Below are 19,484 nucleotides of genomic sequence, written 5' to 3' on the forward strand. Positions count from 1 at the left end.
AAGTATTGAGTACAGGAGTTGGGAGGTCATGTTGCGGCTGTACAGGACATTTGTTGGGCCACTGTTGGAATATTGCGTGCAATTCTGGTCTCCTTCCCATCGGAAAGATGTTGTGAAACCTGAAAGGGTTTAGAAAAGAGTTACAAGGATGTTGCCAGGGCTGGAGGACCTGAGCTACAGGGAGAGGCTAGGGCTGTTTTCCCTGGAGCGTCGGAGGCTGAGGGGTGATCTTATAGAGGTTTACAGTTTTTAGTGGGTGGCACGGTGGCACAGTGGTTAGCACTGCTGCCTCACAGCGCCAGAGACCCGGGTTCAATTCCCGACTCAGGCGACTGACTGTGTGGAGTTTGCACATTCTCCCCGTGTCTGCGTGGGTTTCCTCCGGGTGCTCCGGTTTCCTCCCACAGTCCAAAGATGTGCAGGTCAGGTGAATTGGCAATGCTAAATTGCCCGTAGTGTTAGGTAAAAAGGGGTATGGGTGGGTTGCGCTTCGGCGGGTCGGTGTGGACTTGTTGGGCCGAAGGGCCTGTTTCCACACTGTAAGTAATCTAATCTAATCTAATCTACAAAATTATGAAGGACATGGATAGGATAAATAGACAAAGTCTTTTCCCTGCGGTCGGGGAGTCCAGAACTAGAGGGCATAGGTTTAGGGTGAGAGGGGAAAGACCTAAGGGGCAACTTTTTCTCACAAAGGGTGGTAATGAGCTGCCAGAGGATGTGGTGGAGGCTGGTACAATTGCAACATTTAAGAGGCATCTGGATGGGTATATGAATAGGAAGGGTTTGGAGGGATATGGGCCGGGTACTGGCAGGTGGGCCTAGGTTGGGCTGGGATATCTTGTCGGCATGGACGAGTTGGACCGAAGGGTCTGTTTCCATGCTGTACATCTCTATGACTCTATCTATGGCTCTATGAGTTTAGATGGATATGGGAGAATCTAGCTGGAACTTACAAAATACTGAATGGCCTGGACAGAGTAGATGTTGGGAACATTTTTTCATTGGTAGGAGAGAAAAGGACCTGAAGGCACAGCCTTTGAATAAAGGAAAGATCTTTTAGGTCAGAGATAAGGAGAAACACCTTCAGCCAGAGAGTGGCGGACCTATGGAATTCACTGCCACAGGAGGCTGTGGAGGCCAGGTCATTGAGTATATTTAAAACGGAGATAGATAGGTTCTTGTGTACCAAGGGTTTGGGAGAAAGTGGGTGATTAGATCAGATTACTTACAGTGTGAAAACAGCTCTTCGGCCCAACAAGTCCACACCGACCCGTCAAAGCGCAACCCACCCAGACCCATTCCCCTACATTTACAACCTTCACCTAAAACTACGGGCAATTTAGCATGGCCAATTCACCTGACCTGCACATTTTTGGACTGTGGGAAGAAACCCACGCAGACACGGGGAGAATGTGCAAACTCCACACAGTCAGTCGCCTGAGGTGGGAAATGAACTCGGGTCTCTGGCGCTGTGAGGCAGCAGTGCTAACCACTGTGCCACCGTGCCGCCCAATGGAGTTGGGTGAATGGAGTTGAGAAACTTATCGGCCATGAGTGAATGGTGGGGCAGACTCAATGGGCTGAATGGACTAATTTCTGCTCCTATGTCTTAGGGTCTTATGATTCCTTTAGGATATCTGGTCAGCGTGGATGATTGGCCCGATGAGTCTGTTTCTGTGCTGTACAGCTCTATGACTCTCAGACAGATAGCATTGCAAAATCTTCAAACTGAAGTCAACCCTCCCACAGACTCTTACAGGAAGCCATTTGGTACCTATGGCAGCAATTCAGAGAGAGAACTAGTCTATTTAAACCCACACTCCAGCCAGAATTTAATGCCAGTGATAGATCTCACCCACCTAATGGGAATTACTCTCACTGGGTCAGTGACCAGTGTTAGTTTCTATGGTGAATGTCATCGAGAATGTAACTGGTGAGCATCAGCAATTGCATTGGATCAAGTCCCTGAGTGCTGCCAGCCAATCAGAAGTTACAGCTCTCCATTATCTTCAATGCACTTGGGAGCAGTGGATTGTCCAGTAATGCTCTGAGATTCAGCTTAACTAGTGTCATCAGATTCATCTGCTATGTACTGCACTTCAGTCAGAGAAACGTCCTGATATCACCACTCTCTGCCCCCTACCTCTTGGCCAATTGAAGCCTCACCTGATGCCCGCATATATTTTCCAGTTCTGGTGTAGAACAGAAACCCTGGTTAGTTTTGCTTCTTCAACACCCAACAGGGAAGCTACGATCAGAGACTTTCCAATGTCATTAATTAGACCTGACCTTTAGTTGGCTCAGTCTTTGACAATTATCATGTGACTGTTTAAAACATGTCATGAAGAGTTGGAATCCAAACCCAACCCCCAGGCCAGCTCCTAATCTGACTGAAAATCCAGCCCAATCATTATTCACAACCATCTACCTACTCCCCTCCCCCATCCCACCCCATAAAGAGAAACCCAGGAAAATCGTGATCTATGCACCTTGATGGTTTTAATGAGATGTGGCAACCCTGCAAAATGCTGCAAGGCCAAACCAGTGAATACTGTTTCAACCCAATCTCTAAGGAAAGAGAGGCCAATTAGAAGAGAAAGACATTTCTTTGGTTATGCTTTGAACAGTTTCCATTTGTAAACGCTCCTTGGTGAAGCAGTCCTGATGAGCAAGTAATCAGGTGAAGTAGCTGTAGAAAAGTATGAGCACGCTCAAAATCAGATACAAATGTCCAATCATGAACTGAGTGATCGAGAGGCCAGGTGTTATGGACTGGATGGCCTACTCCATTTCCATTTATGCCACGTCCCAAAATTGAGCCATATAAAGTACACACCAACATAACAATTGTGGAGAGACTCAGCAGATCTGACAGCATCTGTGGGAAACAAATGTGTTTCTGGTTCAGAAGACTTCAGAATTGTTTGCCTAAGCCTACAATGTGATCATGGTTTACAATTTAAAGTAGTTATTAACCCAGCTGATGTTATTCACAGACAAGTCAGATCTCAGACAGGAAGCTGGTTTTGAGAGATCATATTATGATTTGTTTTGTTTTTAACGAAGTTTCCTTTTCTGAAACACATCTATGAAATGCTACAGATTGTGTTTTAACAACAAAGTAGACACTTATTACAAAATAAGTGAAGATAAATAGAATAAACCATTAATCATCTATTCATAATACAAATTCAAAGATTTTTAAACACACCACAAAAGTATAATTCCATTAATCGCACAATATTTCATCTTAAAGTGAAAAGAAGCAAAATAGCTTTAACATACTACTCAAAAAAACACACCTTGGAAAGTACCCAAATATGGTTGCTCCTACATTACCTGCACTTACACTAGAGTCCCTGTATCTAAGACCTCAGTAGATTTAAGTCACTTGTGACTTCAACTCCTAAATTGAAACTGCATATAACTTCTTTCAGGAGCAGTCATGCATATGTTAAAATGTAATCATGTTTAAATAACCTCACCAAGGCTTTGTCCAAACACTCTGTTCTGGGATGAACACTATGTCTTCCTCCAGGTTAATCGAATTCACAAAATACCCTTTCCTTCTCAGAAGTGCTGTTCTATACAGCCAGCCTATTCCAAAGACTGCACAGTACCGCTCCAAACTGAATAAAAACGCTCTCTAAACTGCAGATGTATCCCTTGAGCTTAAACAAGGCCTCTTCTGACCTTCTAAACTGGAGCTGGTTTATCTTATTCAGTTGTACTCTGTACCAATGTACATAAAACCACCACTAATTCTAAACACAGAAATCACACGACATCAGGTTATGAGCCAACAGGTTTATTTGAAATAAGCAAAAGTGAGGACTGCAGATGCTGGAAACCAGAGTTTAGATTAGAGTGGTGCTGGAAAAGCACAGCAGGTCAGGCAGCATCCGAGGAGCTGGAAAATCAATGTTTTGGGCAAAAACCCTTCATCAGGTTTACTTGAAATCACAAGCTTTCAGAATGCTGCTCCTTCATCAGGCAAAGTGACCCCCCTGACACTCAAAAGGTTGTGATTTCAAATAAGCCCGTTGGACTATAACCTGGTGTCGTGTGACTTCTGACCTTGTCCAGGGGAGAAAGTGAGATCTGCAGATGCTGGAGATCAGAACTGAAAATGTGTTGCTGGAACAGTGCAGCAGGTCAGGCAGCATCCAGGGAACAGGAGAATCGACGTTTCGGGCATAAGCCCTTCTTCCTGAAGCCTTTCCTGAAGAAGGGCATATGCCCGAAACGTCGATTCTCCTGTTCCCTGGATGCTGCCTGACCTGCTGCGCTGTTCCAGCAACACATTTTCAGTTCTGACCTTGTCCACCCCAGTCCCTCCACATCATGGCTCCAAATTCTAAAGCTAGACCTCAAAAGCTGTTTTTAAACAAATCACCATGGCTAGAGATGCAGTCTGTTCTTCCATAATGTGGTAGCTGCGTTCTCATGCAACCTCACGTTATAGAAAATTGCACAATAGAAATAATGGAACTTACAGGAAAAACAGGGATGGGGTGGACCATCAGAAATATCAGTAAAAATCAAACATAAATAGCAGTTAGCCTAACACAGCTGATAGCATAGTCTAAGTAAATGTTTAAATCATAGATTTTAATGAAATAATACAAGAAATTCCAGTACTTGCTATTATTGGAGGTGACGGTGAGATTGAACTGGAAATTCTTCGAGTCTTAATGATAGATTGATAACACCACCACAGTGTTATAAAGGAGACCTGAACAAATGTATGTTATAACCCTGTTATCAGTGATGGGGAGAGAGCTGCATTGCAGCCTAGACCTCCCTGAGGAGCAGGACAGCTAGTTTTGTGAACGTTTGGATGTCTTGTTGACCCATTTTGAAGCTTCTAGTAAATCCCCTTACAAGATCATAAAGCATGAGGAGCAGAAATTAGGCCATTCAGCCCATCAAGTCTGCTCTGCCATTCAATCATGGCTAATAAGTTTCTCAACCTAATTCTCCCCCTTTCTCTCCATAACCCTCAATCCCTTTGATACTCAAAAACCTATCTATCTCTGTCTTAAATATACTCAATGGCCTGACCTCCACAGCTTTCTGTGGCAATAGGTTCCATAGATTTGTCACTCTCTGGCTGAAGAAGGTCTCCTTACCACTGTTCTAAAAAAGCTTTCCTTTACTCTAAGATTATGCCCTTGGATCCTCATCTCTCTGACCAATGGAAACACCTTCCCAACATCTACTCTATCCAGGCCATTCAGTATTCTGCAAGTTTCAATTGGATTCATCCCTCATCCTTCTAAACTCTGTCGAGTATGGACTCATAGTCCTCAAACATTCCTCATATGTTAAGCTTTTCATTCCTGGGACCATATTCATGAACCTCCTCTGAACATGCTCCAGGGCCAGTACATCATTCCTGAGATATGGGACCAATAATTCCGCACATACTTCAGATGTGATCTGACCAGAAGCTGATAGAGCCTAAGAAGTACATTCCTGCTTTTATATTCAAATCCTTTCAAAATAAATGCCATCATTGCATTTGCCTTCCTAACCACTGACTCAACTTGCAATTTTACCTTGAGAGAATCCTGGACTAGAACTCCCAGGTCTCTTTACACATCAAATTTCTGAATTTTCTCCCCATTTAGAAAATATGACTGCAATATGTTTAACATAACATCAGTAAGAGAAGGTGAAAGAATGGTTTGTGACAGCACTATGATGTCTCAATGAATCGTGTTGGGTGACTGAATTATGATCTTATCAGATAAAGATTTTTCTTGTGATCAAGAGATCCTGAGAGCATATTTGCCAAGAAGTGCAGAAGTTGTGAAGTTGCTCATCATCTTCTGAAGAGCACTGATGGGAGAACTGACCAGATGTTGCATCATGTTCAAAGGCAGGAACTGACCAGGTTTTGCATGATATGATGATGAAGTGAGTCCAGTCTTCAGTGCAGCGCGCCACCAAGTGCTGGGATGGAGTCACGTAATAACCAATGGGAGTTCGCATTTTAAAAAAGTTGATCCCCTATTCATCAATTGCAATACAGCCAAATCGGATTGCTGAAACGCGCGTTATAGGAGACCGACCTGTATTCTTATAAGTTAATTATTAGCAACTGTGTTTCTCACAAATACAGAATCCAAAGTTGGAACATATGATATTAAAACTTATGTAAAAAGCACATGACCTGAGCTAAATGTCTACTGAAACTAACAAACGTTTGCTACCAATTTAGTACATTATGTACACAATCTATTAAGGTTATGGATGTTCTGAACAATTTACTCATTCTTTATTACTGTGACTGCACAAAAAGCAATTGATCTCCATCTTGAAAATGTTTTGTTTTGGATGCAGCAGAAGGGTGTGTTCAAGATTTCAAATAATCCTTGCTCGAAAATAAGCATACTTCTTGGGTCATTTTTATTCATGGCTCAGTAGGAGGTGCTCTCATTTGAGTCAGCAGGTTGTGAGCTCGAAATCCCACTCTGGAGTCTTGAGCAAATAGTCTAGATAGTCGCCTGAGGTCAGTACCGTGACAGCGCTGCAGCAGAGGTGCAGCTGGGATGGCAAAGCAAGTCTCCAAGGAACACAAGAAGCAAAGTGAAGTTGACATAGTGCGACTCTCTCATAACAGACGTATGACTGGTGGTGGTTTAACCTGAGGGCCACTGTGTCTCAGATGAGGATAAAGGTTGAGAAAGAGAATCCTTCATGGTGATCTCAGCTGGTGTGGAAATTGAACCCACACTGTTGGCATCACCATGCACCACAAACTACCTGCCCAGCCAGCTGAGTTAACTGACCTCTAAGAACATAAAATATGTTACTGGACCATTTAAACAGGATTTGATGACCTCTACTGTCCTGCTCAATATGTATCTCTTAATATTGTAATAACACATGTCCCTATGATATTGTTACTGTTTGTGGGATCTTGCTGTGTGCAGTTGAATGCCTTGTGTCCTACATTATAATAGCAACAACATTTCAACAAGGTATCTATGATTGTGAAATGCTTTAGGGTGTCCCAGAGTTGTAAACTGCACAATATAAATGCAAATCCTTCTCTACAACATGCAGAATCGTTCTTCTGCTGTACGGATCATACACATTACCTGCTATCACTTTCAGCATGGTGAGACAGGGAGGCTCCCACATCATGATCTGCTTCTTAGCCAATGACTCAAAGGTTTTGTAATTGGTGAATCCGGGCAATTCTCTCCCACGGGATTCCTCAATGCACTCTGTCACTTGATTGCTTATTATTTGTTTGACTGTAAACAAAAATAAAACAATGATGTTATTGGGCCTCAGGCAATTATTCTCCACAGCCGTTGAACTCTCTTTTATTTAAGACGAAGATTGATCTATCTGCCATTTCATCTAATCTGACCTTTGCGCCAGAGAAAACGAGTGTCCCATGTGTTATGAAGGTGTCAGGAGTACTGTACATTTACGAGAGTTAAAAGCTAGCAGAACTACCTGACAGTGCCAAGTGTTCTGAATTAAGATATAATGTAAACGTTTGGTCCAGCAGTTAGTGTAGCTGGTTGCCTGGAGACAAAAAACAAAATTAAAATTAGGCCAATCAGTATAAATTATACCCCCAAAAAAACTAAACACCAATCAAGTTTGAATTGAGTACATTGACAATACTAAAAGCCAATGACACAATCCAATACTTTGGGGATATAAGGTTGGGAAAAATTGAACAGTTGAGGGAGAACTACCAAGCCTCCAACATCTGCAGACTGCCCAAAAAAAAGCTCTCTTAAAGGTACCTTTATCAATTAGTAGCCTGTGAAACAGAAATCCCGAAGAAGAAAAGAAGGCAGAGGAAGACAGAAAGACAAGATTTGACAGCTGGCTGGTCTTGAAATTTGGTAAATCTTAATCAGGGCTTTTTAAGGACTAGTATTATAGAAGGGAAAGTAAAAGATAGGTTAGAGGAATAAGTTGGAAATAGTTGTTAGTTAATTATTCTCTGTTAAACTTTAAGAAATAAAGTTGTTAATTTTTACTTTAAATAGTTCTTGGCCTCTCGAGTTTTCATAGATTACCTCACAGGGTAAATCATTTCTATGTTGCTGGCATTAAAGTAGCAGGGGTGTTTTACCCCATATTTCCGCAGCTGAAATAAAAACCGCGGATATTGTGAAAAAAAACAGCAGCTGTTGGAAAAGCTCAACATGTCTGGCAGCATCAGTGAAGAGAAATCAAAGTTAGCTTTTTGGTTTGGTGAGTCTCCCTTAGAAATGATGCTAGCTAGGAAAATATTGGTTTATATGCAGAAGATAGGATGGGGGTAGGCCGCAAGTAATAAATGGTGGGGGGGGTGATAGAGCCCAGAGACAGCAAAGACCAGTTGGACAGACAAAGGAATGCATAATGAACTGACTAGGATGGTGAATAGCTGTTCATGGAAATGTTAGTGGCTGACAATGGATAGTGTATAATGGTAGACTATGAGGTAACAAGGCCTGGTGTGTGGAATTTGGCTGGTAGAACATAGGAGAGTTCAGGCCCTAAAATTATTGAACTCAACATTAAGTCTGGAGGGCTGCAGGGTCCCCAAGCAGAAAATGAGATGCTGTTCTTCCAGCTTGTAGTGAGCTTTGCTGGAGCATTGTAGCAAGCCTGAGACAGAGATGTTGACCAGGGAACTTAGTGATGTGTTAAAGTGGAAGAGAACTGGAAACTCAGCAGTCATACTTTGTATTGATGGGAATTCACAGTACACAGACTGACTGCTGTTTTTCTGACAAGCCAACATTGACAGTATCCTGGGTTGTGCACATTTTGGTAGTCCCTGAACCCCATCTTTCATGAAAAGGATTTATATACATCATCAAAGCACAATCACAATGCTCATGGAGTTTTCTCCATGACAGATTAATCACTTACACTTTTTCCGATGTTCATCAAGAAGGGCATGCCATTCCCCAAAACTCTTTCGCATCAGCATGTATATATTCACATTGGTGTCAGATTCCTTTGCATATTCTCCAATTGCTATGCTAGAAAGGTCGTCATTGTAGGCTTTTATTTTCTGCAGTTCATTGAAAAGTTAGTGTTGCAGTTAGTCATAGATTCATACAACATAGAAACAGACCCTCCAGTCCAACTAGTCCACACCAACCATATTCCCAAACCAAACTAGTCCCTCCTGACTGCGGTTGGCCCAAATCCCTCCAAATCTTTCCTATTCTCGTACTTATCCACATGCCTTTTAGATGTTGTAACTATACCTGCATCCACATACAAACCACTGTCTGTGTAAAACATTTGCCCCTCATGTCCTTTTTAAATCTTTCTCCTCTTACCTTAAAAAAATGCTCCGTAGTTTTCAACTCCCCCGCCCAAGGGAAAAGACTTTGCCATTCATCTTCTCTGGGCCCCTCATGATTTTATAAACTGCTATAAGGTCACCTTACAACCTCTTATGTTCCAGTGAAAAAAGTCCCAGCCTACCCAGCCTATTTTTATAACTCAAACCCTCCATTCCTTACAACATCCTGCTAAATCTCTTCTGAACCCTTTCTAACTTAATAATATCCATCCTATAACAGGGCGACCAGAACTGGACACAGAATTTCAGAAAAGGCCTAATCAATGTTCTGTACTACCTCAACATGACGTCCCAACTCTTATATTCAAGGTATGAGCAATGAAAGAAAGTGTGCTAAACGCCTTCTTAACCAGCTTGTCTACATGTGACACAAATTTCAAAGAATTATGTACTCTAGGTCTCTCTGTTCTACAACATGAGCCAGGGCCCTACCATTAACTGTATAAGTCCTACCCTTGTTTATTTTACCAAAATGCAATACCTCGCATTTATCAAAATTAAACTCCATCTGCCACTCATCGGTCCATTGACCAAGTGATCAAGATCTCTTTGGAACCTTAAATAACCTTCTTCATTTTCCACTTTACCACAAATTTTGATGTCATCGCAAGCTTACTAACCACATCTCCTAAATTCTTATCCAAATCATTTGTATACATGACAAACAAAAGTGGATCCAGTACCCATCCCTGTGTAACAATGCTGGTCACAGGCCTCCAGTCCAAAAACAAACCCACCACCACTACCCTCTGTCTCCTACCTTTGAGCCAAATTTTTATCCAATGGCAAGCTCCCCCGAATCCTATATGATCTAACATCACTAATTAGTCCAAGGCACTTAAAACCCAGAACATCAGGATGCCAATCCTGTCCTTCCCTCAGCCAAGTTTTTGTAATAACTATGATGTCCCACTCCCATATTCCGATGCATGCCCTTATTTCAAAGACCCCTTGCATTGAAGAAAATGCAGTTTAATTCTTCTGAGTTACCTTGTTCTCTGACTTGCTCTTGTCTGTCTTTTCTAATTAACCTGTTAAAGAGTCATAGAATCATTGGGACATACAGAGTGGAAAAAGACCCTTCCATCTAAATGGTCCATGCCAACCAGATGTCCAAAATTAAGCTAGTCCCATTTGCCAGCATTTGGCCCATATCTCTCTAAACCCGTCCTATTCATGTACACATTCAGATGCCTTTTAAATGTTGTAATTGTACCAGCCTCCACCACTTCCTCTGGCAGCTCATTGTATACATGCACCACCCTCTGCATGAAAAAGTTGCCCGTTCGATCCCTTTTTTTATCTTTCTCCTCTCACTTTAAACCCATACCCTCTAGTTTTGGACTCCCCAACCCTGAGGAAAAGACTTTTCCTATTTACCCTATCCATGCCCCTCATGATTTTATAATCCTCTATTAGGTCAACCCTCAGCCTCCAAGGCTCCAGAGAAAATACTCCCAGCCTATCAGCCTCTCCCTACTGCTCAAACACTCCAACTATGGCAGCACCTTTCTAAATTTTTTCTGAACCTTTTCTTGTTTCACAACATCCTTCCTGTAGGAGGGAGACCAGAAGTGCATGCAATATTCCAAAAATGACCTAACCAATGTCCTATACAGCTGCAAATGAGCTCCCAACTCCAATACTTAATGCACTGATCAATAAAACCAAGCATACCAAATGCCTTCTTCACTATCCTGTCTATCTGCGGCTCCACTTTCAAGGAACTATGAACCTGCCCTCCAAGGTCTCTTTGTTCACCAACACTCCTCAGGACTTTTCCATTAAGTGTATAATTCCTGCCCTGATTTGCCTTTCCAAAATGCAGCACCTCATATTTATCTAATTTAAACTCCATCTGCCAATCCTTGGCCCATTGGCCCATCTGATCAAGATCCCATTGTATTCTGAGATAACCTTCTTCACTGTCCACGACACCTCCAATTTGGTGTCATCTGCAAACATACAAACCATACTTCCCATGTTCACATCATCATTTACATAAATGACAAATGATCCTGCACTGATCCTTGTGACACACCACTGGTCACAGGCCTCCAGTCTGAAAAGCAACCCTCCACCACCATCCTCTGCCTTTTACCTTTGAGCCAGTTTTGTAACCAAATAGCTAATTCTCCCTGTATTCCATGAGATCTAAACCTGATAACCAATCTACCATGAAGAATCTTGTCAATCACCTTACTGAAGTCCATATAGATCACATACACTGTTCTTCCCTCATCAAACCTCCATTACTTTATCAAAAAACTAAATCAAATTAGTGAGACATGATTTCACAACCACAAAGCCAAGCTGACTATCCGTAACAGTCCTTGCCTTTCCAAATATATGTAAATCCTGTCCCTCAGGATTGCCCCCAACAACTTGCCCACCACTGATGTCAGGCTCATCAGTCTATAGTTCCCTGGCTTTTCCTTATCACTTTCCTTAAATAGCGGCACAATGTTAGTCAACCTCCAGTCTTCCGGCACCTCAGCTGTGACAATCGATGATACAAATATCTCAACAAGGGGCCCAGCAATCACTTCTCTAGCTTCCCACAGATTTTGAGGTTACACCTGATCAGGTCCCAGTGATTTATCCACGCTAATGCATTTTAAGCCGTTCAGCACCAGCTACTCCTCAGTAATATGGACATTTTTGAAAATGTCACTATTTATTTCCCCACATTCTCTATTTTTCATATCCTTCTCCATATTAAACACTGATGCAAAGTACTTGTTTAGTATCTCCCCCCATCTCCTGCAGTTCCACACATAGGTGACCTTGGTGATCTTTCAGGGGCCCTATTCTCTCCCTAATTACCTCTTTGTCCTTAATGTATTTGTAGAATTCCTTTGGATTCTCCCTATACCTATTTGCCAAAGCTATCTCATGTCCCCTTTTTACCTTATGATTTCCCTCCTACTGTCTTTATAGTCTTCTAGGGATTCATTTGATCCCTGCTTTCTATACCTGACATATGCTTTCTTCAGTTTCTTGACCAAAGCCTCTAGTCACCCTCTTTTTTGATTCAGAATGGTCCTCATCTGCCTTTCTATTTTCAGTGCTACTTAAGAACACCTGCCCCCCTCAATCACCTACTAATTTAAAGGATCCCAAAATAGAACTTGCAGATCTCCCAACAAGGACAGTGACCCCTTTGCAGTTCAGATCAAATCCATACCTTTAGAACAGGTCTTTTCTGCCCCAAAAGAGATCCCAAAGATCCAAAAATCTGAATTGTTACGCAATGCTTCACCTCATCAGCCATTGATTTATCTGTCCTATCTTTGAATTTCTAAAATGTGGCACCAGGAATAAATCAGAGATTGCTACCTTTGAGGTTCTGCTTATAAATCTTATACCTAACCTCATATAGTCACTCTGGAAAGCCTTAACTCTTTCCCTAACTATGTTGCTCTTACCAACGTGTACAACAACCTCCTGCTTCTTAATCTCCCTTTTGGCATTATGTTTCAACCATTTTGAGATGTCCTTAACCCTGGAACCGAGAAGGCTACATAGATTCATGGCTCTGCTGCAGAATCTCCAGCCTCTTTCCCTGATAGAAGAGTCCCCTATAACAATTATTCTTTTTTAATTTTGACAAACCCCATTTAACATAAGATTCGTTCTTTGTGACCAAGGTCTGACTGCCACTTCTATTCTCCTCCTTCAACAGTTCCCAGAACGGTAAATCTGTTGAAGAAAGGAAGAACCACAGGAGAAGTGGGCGGCACGGTGGCACAGTGGTTAGCACTGCTGCCTCGCAGCGCCAGAGACCCGGGTTCATATCCCGCCTCAGGCGACTGACTGTGTGGAGTTTGCACGTTCTCCCCGTGTCTGCGTGGGTTTCCTCCGGGTGCTCCGGTTTCCTCCCACACTCCAAAGATGTGCAAGTCAGGTGAATTGGCCATGCTAAATTGCCCGTAGTGTTAGGTAAAAGGGGTAAATGTAGGGGTATGGGTGGGTTACGCTTCGGCGGGTCGGTGTGGACTTGTTGGGCCGGAGGGCCTGTTTCCACACTGTAAGTAATCTAATCTAAAAAAAAACTTCTGAATTACCTTCTTAGCATTCCTGACAGTTATCCATTTATCTGACCGACCCTGCTGCGTAACCACCTCTCAACTAACCATCACTGAGTTTCTCCTGTACGCCCTCAGTGACATTAAACCTAAAAAGAATCTCTTAAAAAAACCTTAGACATTAGAATAAAAAACAATAAAAATGGCAAGAATTGCCGATGCTAGAACTCAGAAACAAAAACTGAAATGGCTGGAAAAGCTCAGTATCTGTGGAGCGAAATCGGAGTTAAGGTTTCAGGTCAGGTGATCATTCCTCAGGACCTTCCTTTTAATTGTGGGCAGGGACTGGACCAGGGGAGAAAAGACTGAGTCAAGATATGATTTGGAGATGCCAGTGTTGGATTGGGGTGTATAAAGTTAAAAATCTCACAACACCAGGTTATAGTCCAACAGGTTTAATTGAAAGCACACTAGCATTTGGAGCACTGCCCCTTTGACCACCTGGTGAAGGAGCAGTGCTCCGAAAGCTAGTGCTTCAAAATAAACCTGTTGTACTATAACCTAGTGTTATGTGATTTTTAACTTTGAGTCAAGATAGGAAGAGATGCGTTCTGTGGGACAGGAGCAGGTAGAAACAGTGGGTCCGGCTTGTGGAATTTGGGAAGGAGGGAGAAGTGAGCTGTCTGGGGTTGGGGAGGCTATCAGCTTGGAGGCAGTGGGTAGTGGGGGGAGCTAGGTGAGATCACCAGATGAAATGAGGTTTATGACCGTACTTGACACAATGGCCTGATGTTCCATGGTGGAGTCATGGTCCAGGGGGAGAGAGGAGGAGGTATCTGAGGAAGGGTCACTCGACCCAAAATGTTAACTCTGATTTCTCTCCACAGAAGCCGCCAGACTTGCTGAACTTTTCCACAATTTCAGTTTTTGTTCAACAAAACTACCCTTCCTTACCCATAGATTTTAATCTTAAGCATTCAAAAGAGAAAAAGCAATAATTAAACACTTAAAATATTAAAAACGAAATCAAGCACTTTGCTAAGACTCACAACAACCAACAAAAGGCCTCCACTTCAAATCCTCTAATCAGTCAGCTTTCAAATCTAAGTCTCAGAAAAGAAATTATCCCTGTCATTACTTAAACATCTACAGCAAACTAGTTGAAAAGGAAAATCTTCAGAGTTCCCTCTTCACAAACAGGGGAAAAAAAGATCTTTCTCCAGAGCGTTCGACGCTCGATAGACACATGGATAGGCCTCTCCCACAAATTCCATGTGAGAAGCTATCTCGCTTTATTTGCGTATTCTTTCCTTCGCTTTTTTTGGACCATAAAAGTTGCAAACAAAAGAAAAATCTCCTTCTAAAGCCAGTCTTTAACTGTGACCTGAGCACCAAACCTATTAAAGCATCTTTCACTTTCTCTTCAGCATTTTCATGGTTCATTAGAAACAAATCCCTGATATCTCTTTATTTGGTGTAATGGAGATTCCTGACTGTGGGGAAAATAACACTTTCTAAGTGCAGGTACCCAGGTATCAACAGGTTCAACAAGTTGAAATTCCTGCTTTTGAAAATTGAATTGGACTTAGATCAGGAAAAAAATAAGCCGGTGATAGGAAGTGCCATTATGCTGTTGCTAGATTGTTGTAAATACCCATTGCCCTTCTATTAGATTAGATTCCCTACAGTATGGCCCTTTGGCCCAACAAGTCCACACCAACCCGAGTAGCCAACCCAGACCCATTGCTTATATTTACTCCTGACTAATGTACCTAACACGATGGGCAATTTAGCATGACCAATTCACCTGGCCTGCACATCTTTGGAATGTGGGAGGAAACCCAAGCAGACACAGGGAAAATGTGCAAACTCCACACAGACAGTCACTCGAGGTGGGAATCGAACCCGGGTCCCTGTCACTGTGAGGCAGCAGTGCTAACCACTGAGCCTCCCTGCTGCTAAATTACTTTAGATTCTGAACTTATTATATCAGGTTCCGAAGAAGAGACACACCAGACACAAAATGTTAACTCTGTTTCTCTCTCCGCAGATGCTGCCAGACTTGCTAAGTGTCACTAGCATTTTCTGTGTTTCTATCACATTAACACGATATCCTGTTAGACTTTACCAATTTTGGTCAATCACAACTTTGCTAATAAAGTTATCAACATCTCCCTTCCAAAACCAAACAAAATGTCAGCTATAATCCTCAATAATACAGTATAAATTATTCCTATTGAAAATCCTGTGCATATAGTAACTCAATGTCAAACTCCATCTTGCAAACAGTTATTAATATTTGCTCACTCATACCACAGTCAAACTGATATGTGTCAATCCAAGGTTTCCCTCAACCTGTTGTGAACAAGCCCAAGCTCTTCTTCCCTCAATAAAAAGAAAACTCCTGTGCTCTTACATCAATGATGAAAAGAGAATTAGTTTCATTGTCCTCGGGTACACCTGATCCCACCATCTCGACTTCCTTCCATGCCCCAGCACCTTTGCATTGAACCTCGTGCGCAATGGTTGGCAGAGTTTTCTTTAATGAGAAAAATACTTGAAACCATGTTAACCCAGACAAACAAAGAGACAAAGCTACATTTACCGATCCCTCAACCCTACACCTACAGTCTTCACCCGCCCGACTCCGCTGAGCCCCACTCCCGCCCAATTTTTAAACGGCTCCTCTTACCTCGGACTTTTTAAAAAAAACATGTTTTTCAGCATTTTGAACAACTAACGTTTGTGTTCCACTTTAATTTCGGAAAGATATGTTGCCAATGTCCTGAACCTCATCAATCTTTAGGATCACTGACATAATGAGTAATTAATTTGGAATAACTGGATTCATTGTTGTGCTTTGCCTTCACCATTATTTCTAAAGTGCAGTTTGTTTCCTTCTTCCCAGCTTCTCCAACAAACATTAACATTCTTCACAATGTTTGTCATGGGATAGGGGCATTGCTTTATTGTCCATCCCCTATAGCGCTGGAGAAGGTGTTGGTGAGTTGTCATCTTCAAATACTGCAGACCTTGAGGTGCAGATACATCCACTGTGCTGTTGGGAAGGGACTCTCAGGAGTTTGACCCAGCAATGAGGGAATGGCAATATATTTCCAAGTCAAGATGGTGTATGACTTGGAGGGGCATTTTCAAGTGGTAGTTTTCTCATGTATTTCTTGTCCTCCATGAGGTGATAGAGGTAATGGGTTTGTTTTTGGAGGAGCCGAGATGAGTTTCTGCAGTGCTCGTACCTTTTGGCTTATACGCAACTCAACTTTTCATCAAGTTAATTTTGTATGTGAACTATTTAGAGCAACAATCTGAGATCAACAGAAATGACCTTCCTTATCATTCACATTCATGCCGCAAAGTCAGAAAACCTGGGTAACTTTCTTACTCTTCCTTGATTATGTTGATGAAATCTTTAGTATCCAACTGAGCCTGGCCTTGGTTTGTTACCTTATGTGACACAGTACACCACAGGCGCCCCTGAAGTACTGCACTGACTTGTCAATCAATATGCCCAAGACCTGAATTGGATCTTGAAACCACACCCCTATAGCTGGGAGGTGAGATAGCTATCAACATGGCCAGACTGAAGATTAGGGAAAGTTAAAAAAAGGAGAAATGTCCTCGCCTAAAATGATTGGGGCCTACCACTGAATAGCCTGAGACCAGTTCTTCCACAAAGGAGAGGCTGAGACATGGCCTGATGGATGTCTGTAAAATTAAAAAAGACAGTGGGCACTAATGATGCTTCAACTTATAGGGTGTGACTGGGAAATGCAAAGCTATGGCCATTGATTGTCACAAAGAAATCCAGCATAGAATTTAGATAAAACTTTACACAAAGAGTGGTGAGAATATGGACCTTACCATAACTGGGTGCACTTGAGGTAAACAGCACAGATACATTTAAGGGAAAATCTGGAAATGTGGATGAGTACATGGGGCATTTACATGAGGCAAAATGAAACAAGGAATGAGGAAGTTCACGTGGGGCATAAACACCAGCACAAACCAGTTGGATTGAATGATCCATTTCTGTGTAAAATAATGTAGAGTACTTTACTTCACCTGGTGTCTATGGCATCATTAATAAATATAGACAAGTAGAGAACGTTACTAACCCGGATCTGATTGACAAGTTCTGTGGTCAGTCTGAAAATGTGTTGCTGGAAAAGCGCAGCAGGTCAGGCAGCATCCAGGGAACAGGAGAATCGACATTTCGGGCATAAGCCCTTCTTCAGGAAGTTCCTGAAGAAGGGCTTATGCCCGAAACGTCGATTCTCCTTTTCCCTGGATGCTGCCTGACCTGCTGCGCTTTTCCAGCAACACATTTTCAGCTCTGATCTCCAGCATCTGCAGACCTCACTTTCTCCTCTGTGGTCAGTCTGGCAGCCACACACTGAATCGTTGCCACCTTTTCTTCCAAAGGGCTCTTCATGACAAGAAAGGAAAACAACAATAAACAAAGACATCACACTTTGATGATTTGAAGGCAACAGGACAAGCATCTCCCCATCGCAGTATGGTGGCTCAGTGGTTAGCAATGCTGCCTCACAGAGACAGGAACCTGGATTCGATTCCAGCCTCAGACAACTGTCAGGGTGAAGTTTGCACATTCTCTCTGTGTCGGCGTGGGTTTCCTCCAGGAGCTCTGGCTTCCTACCACAGTCACAAAGATGTGTGGGTTAGGTGGATTGGCAATGGCAGATGCAAGGATAGGATGGGGGGGAAGCTTTATAGAGGGTGAGTGTGGGCTTACTGGGTTGGTGCCCTGCTTCCACACAGTATGGATTCTATGATTCTCCAGGACATTGCTCATAAACCAGGACACAGATATCCCCTGTTTGCCATTTTCAGGACAAATTGCAGGGCACCTCTGAACTCACAACACCTGTCCAGGTGGACATGGCCATACAAAGGATGGTGTAGGTGTAATGGAGGCTGGACTTTCAGCAGATACCTGCTGAGTGCTGATGTTTTCCACGAACAGGCCGTGGTCAGATGGGCTGGAAGTTGAGCACGAGAGACACCATGGGGCATGGTCAATAAGTAACAAGGGAGACACTCGCTCGGTGTCAAGGGCTAAAACCTGCCAGAAAGCTCAGCGCAATTCAGACTTTGCCATAAACCCCAACAAGATTCACCCTGATACTTCACATTTAAAAGGACCCCCTCTCTTCCTGTGCACGTCCACTCAAAAAAAAAAGCTAACGTTAAGACTCTCGAGAATCACAAGTGCGTGAGATTTCCCCATTTTTCAAATTGTCTACCTCACCTGGTTTCCAGCTGGCCAGGTTCCAGTTTGGTTGGCCATTGCCTTTTATTTTTGCACATGGCTACAATATATTTTCAAATATGTTTACATAGAGGAAATTTCTATTCATTAAGCAAATCAACGGTTATGAGGATAAGGCAGTAAAGTGGAGTCAAGGATTATCAGATCAGGCATTGATCTCATTGAATGGAGACGTGGACTCGATGGGCTGAAAGGTCTACTTCTGCTCCTACATCTTTATGATCTTACAATGTCAAAGTATCCAATTTTGTTTCATTTCTCAAGTAACCGTACCTGAAAATCACACTTTCTTTGAAAAAAGCTTTCTCCCTCTCCAATGCCTTAACCAAGGTCAGTTGTTTATTAATATCATTTTATCCATGGCATTTGACAACCATGTAACCTTTGTTCAAAGCAACGACTTCATTCTGATTATTTTAAGGATGTTTTCTTCTGTCCCCCTGTCAACCAGATCTGGCTTTGTTAATATTCCTGGAAATACAAAGAGCAATGATAAAGTGGCAGTGACAGACAGCGGAGATGACAGTATAACAGTGCAGATATAGACCAATTGGCCCATCAGGTCTCTGCAAGTGTGTCAGCTACATGGGAACCAGCTAGCTACTTTGGGAAGCATAGAGTCATAGAGATGTACAGCACGGAAACAGACCCTTCTGTCCAACCCGTCCATGCCGATCAGATATCCCAACCCAATCTAGTCCCACCTGTCAGCACCTGGCCCATATCCCTCCAAACCCTTCCTATTCATATACCCATCCAAATGCCTCTTAAATGTTGCAATTGTACCAGCCTCCACCACATC

At 42.6% G+C, this 19,484-nt stretch overlaps 1 pseudogene; it reads right to left on the reverse strand.

The window, feature by feature from the left end:
* LOC122554843 overlaps window positions 1-19,484 on the reverse strand; it is a 42,832-nt pseudogene that overhangs the window by 12,625 nt on the left and 10,723 nt on the right.

Source organism: Chiloscyllium plagiosum, chromosome 12 (assembly GCF_004010195.1).
Source record: "Chiloscyllium plagiosum isolate BGI_BamShark_2017 chromosome 12, ASM401019v2, whole genome shotgun sequence".
NCBI lineage: Eukaryota > Metazoa > Chordata > Chondrichthyes > Orectolobiformes > Hemiscylliidae > Chiloscyllium > Chiloscyllium plagiosum.